Raw genomic sequence first — 8,665 nt, forward strand, 5'->3', positions numbered from 1 at the left:
CGAGGTGCCAGGTTCTGCTGGCATCATTTAAGCCTCTGGATTCACCCAAACCTGACTTTGGACTCTTGCCTTACAGGAGCCAAAGAAAAGTCCTTTTGGTGCTTCACCCAATTTGAGTTGGGTTTTTGCCTCTCGAAGTCCAAAGAATACACTGGCTAATACAGTTCTTTTTTTTTTTTTTAATATATTTTATATTTTATTTATTTATTGGCTGCATTGTGTCTTCGTTGCTGCGCATGGGCTTCTCATTGTGGTGGCTTTTGTTGTTGCAGAGCATGGGCTCTAGGTGTGCGGGCTTCAGTAGTTGTGGGGCGCGGGCGCTAGAGCACAGGCTCAGTGCAGGCTCAGTAACTGTGGCGCACAGGCTTAGTTGCTCCGCGGCATGTGGGATCTTCCCGGACCAGGGCTCGAACCCGTGTCCCCTGCATGGCAGGCGGATTCTTAACCACTGCGCCACTAGGGAAGCCCTGGCTAATATACTTCTACGTAGAAGTACAATACATCAGTAGTGGCACCTGCTATGCCCACAGCCCTAGCAGAGGGGACAGCTAGTAGGTGGACATGTTTTAGACCATGTGGCCATTGGATGGGAGAGGGCCACATGGTCTAAAGTGCTGAGTTCATCGGCTGGGCAGGACTTGTGAGCTTTTCTTTGGCATTAAAGATCACATATGTCTATTGGATACCTCTTGTTTGAACTAGGAGTTTGGAAAGATGGCAGGAGCAAGGCAGCTAGCTGCAGAGGAAGAAGCAAGAAGGATGCATTAACAGGTGCCACCAGGAGGAGCTGGGGCCTTGGTGATTCAAGGTGTCCAAGCAGCAGAAATTCTGCATCAGTAGAGGGCTCTAGTTGGTAGAAAGAGTGGAGAAGAGGAAAGTCAAGAGGTTAGATGGTGCACTTAGCTCCAGGAAGGAAACAATGCAGTAATGGATATTTCTGGATCTGTCTTGCTTGTTCCTGAGGACTCCCGGGTCCCCTGCATTGGCAGGCGGATTCTTAACCACTGCGCCACCAGGGAAGTCCCAACGAGTGAGTTTCTTTCTCAGGACTCCTAAAGAAATTCTTTATTGTATGTCATTGGCTCTAAGTGGGACACATACCTATTATCCTGAACAACCTTTGAGGCCAGGGTAATGTGATGCAGTGATTGGCTTAGGCCTCGTCATATGCTCTTCCTCCTGAGACCCACCCAAAGCACATGGGCATGGAGGAGAGGAGAGGGTGAGTAATTTGTAGCATACAGGTTGAACTGCTGGAAGAGAAACTTCAGGTGAGATTGGCTTAAGCAAGATAGAAGTTTCTTTCTCTCTTACCTGTGTGTAGGTAAGCAGCCTGGGAGGCCAGGTTTTTTCCTATCTTGTTGCTTCACTAGCCCTAGGTATTAGGTATCTGTGTGGCATGAGATGTTTCACCATCTCTACCACCCAGCCAGTAGGAACAGAAAAGAGAAAGAGGAGGGCTCACCCCTTCTGGTTACAGGCATTGCCTCTCCGCACTTCAGTCCTACTGGTCAGTTACTTGGCCAAACATAGCTTTCAGGAAGATAACGAAATATTGTCTTTTTTTCCCCCTGGATTTCCATGTCCCCAGATAGAAGAAGGAGATCATGACCATTAGGGGCCAATTAGCAGTCTCATTCCCAGTCTGTCCCTTTGGCCAACCAAATGTCTGTGTGCTCCATTCTCCCAAAGCTTCAAATGTCCTCTCCCCGAGGAAGACAACCCCAAAGTTCCATCCAGTGCCTGTACCCAGCTCCCAGCCTAGGATCTGGGCACGGACAGCCTGCAGTGTGGGGTCTGGATGTAGTTCTTCGTGGTGCAGTGCCCTCTAAACGCATATACAAGTTAGCTACCTCATCACAGCCAATATACAACAGTACATTAGAACAGTATAGCATAGTAGGAACCCCTGTCCAGAAGAAGGGAAAATGGAAACTCCTGCAGCCACTGGTTGGCTGCTGTCATCAAATCTTGGTGGGAAGAAATTGCAAAGAATCCCAAGGTGTGGAGCAAATTCCTCGGATGAAGGCCCTCTCTCCAGGACTGTTCCTTTGGGCCCTGGTGCTCCCCACTTCGTTCACTCTCTTCTGTGGCCACATCTGAAGTGGGCATCGAAGGTGCACCCCTCTTGGGGCTGCATAGTTTTTCAGCCCACTTCCTGCTGGTGTGGGTTTCGTGACTTGGGGTTCATTGCTTTTAGTCAACAATGCAGGCTGGTGCTGGCCGGGCTTGTGGTTTTTTGGGAAACACATGTCCTTCAAAATCTTAGTTTTGGGCATGTAAGAGAATTTAAAACTCTGGTCTTTTATTTATGAGCCTATATGATATACCTGTTCACCACCCTCTCAACTTGAGACCAGTGAAAACATTCAGCTTGGATTGGAAGGCAATATCCTCGATCTGGTCTTTGTCAGTGAGCTGGCCATCATTGTCACACTGAGAACCTTTAATTGAAAGTACTTGAGAAAGACAGGGGTCCATAGTCTTGCCTCTTGCCAATACCACTTCTTCAGAAACATCTCCTATATCTGCCTCAGTTTGTGCTATAGAAGCAGTAGGATTTTTCAACCTGAAAAACTTTTCAGTTTAGGTTGTAGCCAATAGGCAAAGAGAGCTTCTCCTAGCACACCAACCCCCATCTCTGCCTGCATGCTGCCACCTCTATCCAGATTCTTCTGGCTCTTGTAGGACTTGTTGAGAGTGGCAAGAAGCAGCCAGCAAACCTCAACATCCTGAAATTTTCAACCATTTCCCTAGAGCTACAGATGACTTTCCAAGGCACTGTAGGAATCAGTTTATCAACTGCTTTAGTGTGCATAACATGGGTTTCCAGCTTTCCAGCCTGCAATGATATGTGTTTAGAACATATTTTAAGTGTCGTTACCTGCAGCACTTCCCTTCCAGGTCAAGACTGTTGTTAATTAATAGATAGGCTTTCCTTCTGCAAGACAGCCCCCACCCCAAGGAGTGGCTCAAATAGGCTAGAGGTTAATTTTTCTTTCATGTGATACTCGGTCATAAATAGTCCAGGGCTGATAGGCCATGCACAGTGTTGGGATTTAGGCCCCTTCTAGCTTGCTGCTCTGACATCCCTAGGGCCCTACCCTCATCTGAATGGTACAGACTGGCTTAATGCCATGACTTCATCCCATCAAGTGAGGAGGGAAAGGGCGAGGCACATTCTTTTTTTTTTTTAATATTTATTTATTTGGTTGCACCGGCTTAGTTGCGGCAGGCGGGCTCCTTAGTTGTGGCATGCGAACTCTTAGTTGTGGCATGCATGTGGGATGTAGTTCCCTGACCAGGGATCGAACCTGGGTCCCCTGCATTGGGAGCGCAGAGTCTTAACCACTGTGCCACCAGGGAAGTCCCGAGGCACATTCTTTCTGAAGGGCATGACCTAGAAATGGCACTCATCACTTCTGCTAACATCTCACTGGACACAACCTAGGCCCTTGGCAGGCCTCGCAGCACCGTGTCTGGGAAATGTGGCTTTTATTCTGAGTAGTCATGTTCTTGGCTAGAGGAGTTCTATTACTAGAGAAAGGGAGAATAAATATTGGGGGATGACCAGCAATATCGGTCTTGGGGCGATCCTCCAAATGAAATGGGGGGATGGATTGTGGGGAGCAAAAAGCAACAGAGGTCTATTTATAGGCTCTCTACTCTTGTGCCCCAGCCCCTTCCGCCTCCTTTAATCACCATGATCTAATTGTCTGTCTGTGTGTCTGTCATTGCTGTCCCTGAATCTCCCATCACAGAGGCCTTGAGGACTGGCACTTATTAGGGACTCAGTAAAATGTTTGTGGGCTAAACTGAGGTGGTAATAGGTATTCCTGGGTAAACTACCTTTCAGCCCTTCCTCCCTCCCTCTTTTCCTTCCTTCCTTTGTTCCTTCAGCGAGCATCTATTAGATGCCAGGTCCCAGGGAGTCTTCTCTCTCCAGGAGGTTCTTTTCACTCATGGATCTTATGGCTAGAGGAGTCTCTCACACTCTAGGGATATTTTTGTCTGAAAAACAAGCACATACCTTTCAACATAGTCAAAGCTCTCTCTTCCTTAGGCAATGACACACTGACACCTTCAAACTTTCAGCGTCTCCTTTTCTGAGACTCCCAGAGTTGCTGCCCCAGTGGTCACTGTGCTTTGAGCTAGCTCAATGTCACTTTCCCTTTAGTCTGGCAACAGCATCTTGCATCTTCACCGCCCTCTGTGACCCTGGAGGGACTGTCAGTCATAGCACAATGTCCCCACCCTCCCGGGAGTAGCACACGACACAGGCTGGCCAATCGAAGAGCTCCCTCCCCCTGGCCCAGGATTGTCAAGCAGGGTAAGATTTGATTTGTGGATCCAGAGACATGAGGATATAGATTTGGGGCTGCCAGCAACCCTTGTTTCCCAAGGGGAGAGAGCGCAGGTAAGAATGACTCTAACCCAGAGGGGATCAGAGGGAAGGAGTGCGAGAGACAGAGCCTTTGAATTTTGCAATGCTCGAAGCTAGATTCAGTAAGTTCTCTTCTTTGCCTAAACATTAGCCCTTTTACTCAGGGTTCAGTTCTGATCAATGATTGGTTAATAGGCGAGTTAATTAACTCAGAGACAGATGGGGAGCAATCTGATTCAGAATTTGTCTAGATTGTTATGACTTTCTTCTTATGCTTTTTCAAGTTGCCTTTCCCACACTTAACTGGCAGCAGTTTTGATGACTCGCTTTCCAGAGCATTTAACCCAGTTTTCACAGGAACAAAACTTTCTTTTCATATTCATATTCCATTGGTTCATGTGCTGTTTAATTACCTTGCATAATGATAACACATATGGTTGGAATAAGTAAGTTTGTATACAAACTCAACTGACTCTTGGTAAGCCAGCAACTCAGCTGGGGGAGCAGAGGTGCCCAGCCAGCTAAAGTGTGTCCTCCTGGCTACCAGCATCCAGAAGGCTTTGTTCACCATCTTTACTGAATAAATGGGGACCTTGACTCATTCCACAAGTTGGTTAAGTGGAGATGGGTCAAAAGCACCTTTTATTTATTTATTTATTTATTCATTCATTCATTCATTCATTCATTCTTATCTTTTGGCCACACTACCCGGCATGTGGGATCTAGTTCCCCGACCATGGATTGAACCCACACCCCCTGCATTGGAAGTGCAGAGTGTTAACCACTGGACCTCCAAGGAAGTCCCAAAAGCACCTTTTTTTTTTTTTTTTTTTGGGAAGTTTTTTATTTAATTTTACAATATTAATTATTTTTCCAAAAGAGAAAAACCACAGAATGAGCACACACATGTATAGATGTAATAATCTTACATAAATTGCCATACATATAATCCAATAGTACGTTAAACGTATAATTTACTTTGCCAAAACAGAGTTTCAGGTTAACTTCATACTAGGAAATCTGTTTCTATAATTAGTTCATTAAGTAGAAGGAAAAAAATGTATGTCATAATTTAGAGAATAAGCAGGCCCTTAAAAAGGTGCAACAACTATTTCTGGTAAAAGCTGAAAACAGGTGTCATAAGAATATGCTGTTCACATAATAAAGAATGTCTGTCTTGAACCAACAGTTCATCTCATAATTGAAGGCATAAAAGCAAAGGAGTTCCCATCACATTTAGGAATCTGTCAAGAAGTGTGATTATTCCAATATTACTTAATATTATTCTGGAAGCTGCAGTTAAGGGATAGTAAGAAAAGACTAAGAAAACTAGTTTTATTTTTGTTTGGTATATTTATTGCAAAAGCACCTTTTAAAGTTTCACTCTCTAATTCTCTCATAACTGTGAGTCTTAGCTAAAACTTGTTTTTCTTTGATGAAGATTCTTTCTTTATGATTTCTGGTTCCAAACTTGCGTGACCCCCAATATTTCTTGGTGATCTTCTATGGCATTTCTTTGGCCAGTAGTCTCTTCCACTTTCTGCAATAACTATGTCAAACCTCCTCCTCCCTCCTTGCCCCTCCAACCTTTCCATCTTCCCCTGTCTGTCTCAGCACATGATCTTGCATTTTATTACACAGAGAAAACAGAACCATCAGACAAGAAAACAGAAATCAACAAACTTCCATTTCCAAACCTAGTGCCCTGCCTAGGTATTACCCCATCATTTTTTCTTGCCCTCTGGTTACACAGAGAAATCGCCTGACTCCTGTTTACCACGTTCAGGATCCCACTGGGGACCTTACGCCAGCAGTGATTCCCACTCTTTCCTGTTCTTCATCCACTCCCTCTCTATGGGCCCTTTTCTCCACTGTCAAATATACTCAGTTTGTTACAGTGTGCAGTGATCTGTCTGTGTCTGGCCACCCAGTCTCCATTCCTCCTTCTGGGGAAAATGCCTTGTGTGTGCGGTCCTGGTGGGTCCTGTGTGATGCTCCTAGAGATGCATTTGGCCAGGTATTCCTCTCACCATCCAAAGACAGAGGGCATGTGGCCTTAGCTCAGTCAAAACAGCTCCTGATCCCCTGGTTCTTTAAATCTCAAGTTGAGAGGCACACGAAAGACAAACAACTGAAATCCTTCCTTCCAGATGGTGGGGTGGCCCCTGCTGCTGGGGTCTGCACTCACCTGGCTCCTGTCTTGAGGAACCAAGGCCAGCTCTCTTGCATTAGCTTCCATCTGGGCTCTCTGCAATCTTCCAACAAGTTCCTTTTTTGCTTAACTTAACCAGTGTTGTTTTCTGTTTCTTGAAATCAAGGAAACCCGCTACATGATGCATCATATTAAAAAGCAAACCAGGACTTCCCTGGTGGCACAGTGGTTAAGAATCCGCCTGCCAATGCAGGGGACACGGGTTCGAGCCCTGGTCCAGGAAGACCCCACATGCTGCAGAGCAACTAAGCCCGTGCGTCACAACTACTGAGCCTGTGCTGTAGAGCCCATGAGCCACAAGTACTGAGCCCACGTGCCTAGAGCCCGTGCTCCGCAACAAGAGAAGCCACCTCATTGAGAAGCCCGCACGCTGCCACGAAGAGTAACCACTGCTTGCTGCAACTAGAGAAAGGCCAGGCTCAACGAAGACCCAACACAGCCAAAAAAAAAAAAAAAAAAAAAAAGCGAACCAAAAAACAGCACCAACACCAAAAAATCTCTTTCTTGATCCCACACCCCTTTCCAAGTGACACCTTTTTTTCCTTTCCCCTTTACGGCCATCCTTAAAAGAGTTGCCTGCACAAGCACTGTCTTCCATTTTCCCCCTTGACTCCAGTGGCTCTTGCTCCATTACCTCGTTGAAGCTCCTTGTTCTAAATGCCCGAGGTCACAGCAATGTCCCAGTTTCCCTCTTTCCTTTCTGGCTGCTCCTTCTCAGTCCTTTGCCACCTGGTTACTCACAGGTGGGTCCTAGGTCCTCTTCTCCACATTCTCCCTAAAGACCTTATCCACTCCTGTGACTTCAGGGACCCCTGTGCCCATGATGCCCAGACCTCCTGGGGAAGCCCAAACCTCAGTCCTGTATGTGCCACTTGCCTCTCCACCTGCTGTCTCACCCATCCCAGCATGACCCCACTGAACTCCTGAGCCCTCCATACCTGCTTCTCTTCTGTCAGGGTCTGAGTCTCAGGAAATGACACTTGGCCCATGAGGTCCTAAGTCAAGCGCCTCCTCTCTCTACCAAAGCAATCAACAAACTCCACTCCCATCCCCACCCCATGCAGTCCTATCTTGTATCTCCAGAACAAAGGAGGAGCTCGATAAATATTTGATCAAATGACTGATAGCAGCAAGAAGACTCTACAGAACAGTTAAACAAACTCTCTCTTTCCTATAGTCCTGTGAGGTAAGAATAATTATTCTGCAGTTGAGGAAATTGATGCCCAGAGAGAGGGATGGTTTAGCTTGGGTGTGAGATCACAGAACCAGTGAATATGCGGGGGTGTTGGGATTGTCATTCCTGTCTGACTCTCCATCCTGGGCTCTCCCCCGGCAGCCACTGCAGCCAGGAGAGCTGCCATGACCAGCCACAAATGGAAGAAGGCGACCAGTTGGACAAGGGGCCAAGGCCAGGGTGATGTTCAGAGACTCTAATGGCAGGTCCAGTCAGGCTGCATCTGCGGGCATCCAGCATGGCACACATCTGCTGACACCTCCAAGCAGGGATCCTTGAAACACTTGCAGTGAGGTTCTAGGGGGGCTCTCTGATGCTCATGGGGCTGGGAGCCCCAAGTCTGAGTCCTGGATCTGGCACCAGCTCTCAGTATATCCCCACATAGCTCATCCCTTCCTGGAACTCTGTTGACTTCCCTAAAAAGGAAATAAGAGGAAGATTCATGAGATGTTGGAGGAGGGGCCCTAATTCCTGGGCAGGGGCAGGAGTGGGTGGTGGTCTCAGCAAACAAATCCCCAACATGCCCCCTTTTGGCCGTATCCCCCTGCCAGGCTGTGTATGGTGAGGAGGCCAGCCATCTGCTAGACCCTGGGAAAGAGACCCCACTGGAAAGGGGTGCTTAGGACAGTCTGAGTCTTCCTAAGCAGAACCCCACCCTCTTCACCAGTGAGTGAGATCCCAAATTGAAGCTGTAACTGGAGTGGGGGGGGCGGGTGGGCAGAGAAGGTAAAACCAAGGCTTCCAGGCCCTAAGCAGCAGGATCTCAGGCTGGGGGGAGTAGACAGTGATGCCCGTCTTTAAAATCTGGGCGGAGAAGCGTGAGGGCATGACCCAC

The 8,665-nt window shown here is 47.3% G+C and overlaps 1 long non-coding RNA gene across 1 annotated transcript; it reads right to left on the reverse strand.

The window, feature by feature from the left end:
• Positions 1 to 3,180: 3,180 nt before the first annotated feature.
• LOC309635985 lies at positions 3,181 to 8,408 on the reverse strand. Its single transcript, XR_014249143.1, has 2 exons — positions 5,754 to 8,408; positions 3,181 to 5,197 (listed from the first exon to the last, which is right to left on the reverse strand). It is a non-coding gene; the product is annotated as an uncharacterized lncRNA (long non-coding RNA).
• Between the last annotated feature and the right edge of the window lie 257 nt (positions 8,409 to 8,665).

The sequence above is a fragment of the Balaenoptera borealis genome, assembly GCF_965194805.1.
Source record: "Balaenoptera borealis genome assembly, chromosome: 10".
Lineage (NCBI taxonomy): Eukaryota > Metazoa > Chordata > Mammalia > Artiodactyla > Balaenopteridae > Balaenoptera > Balaenoptera borealis.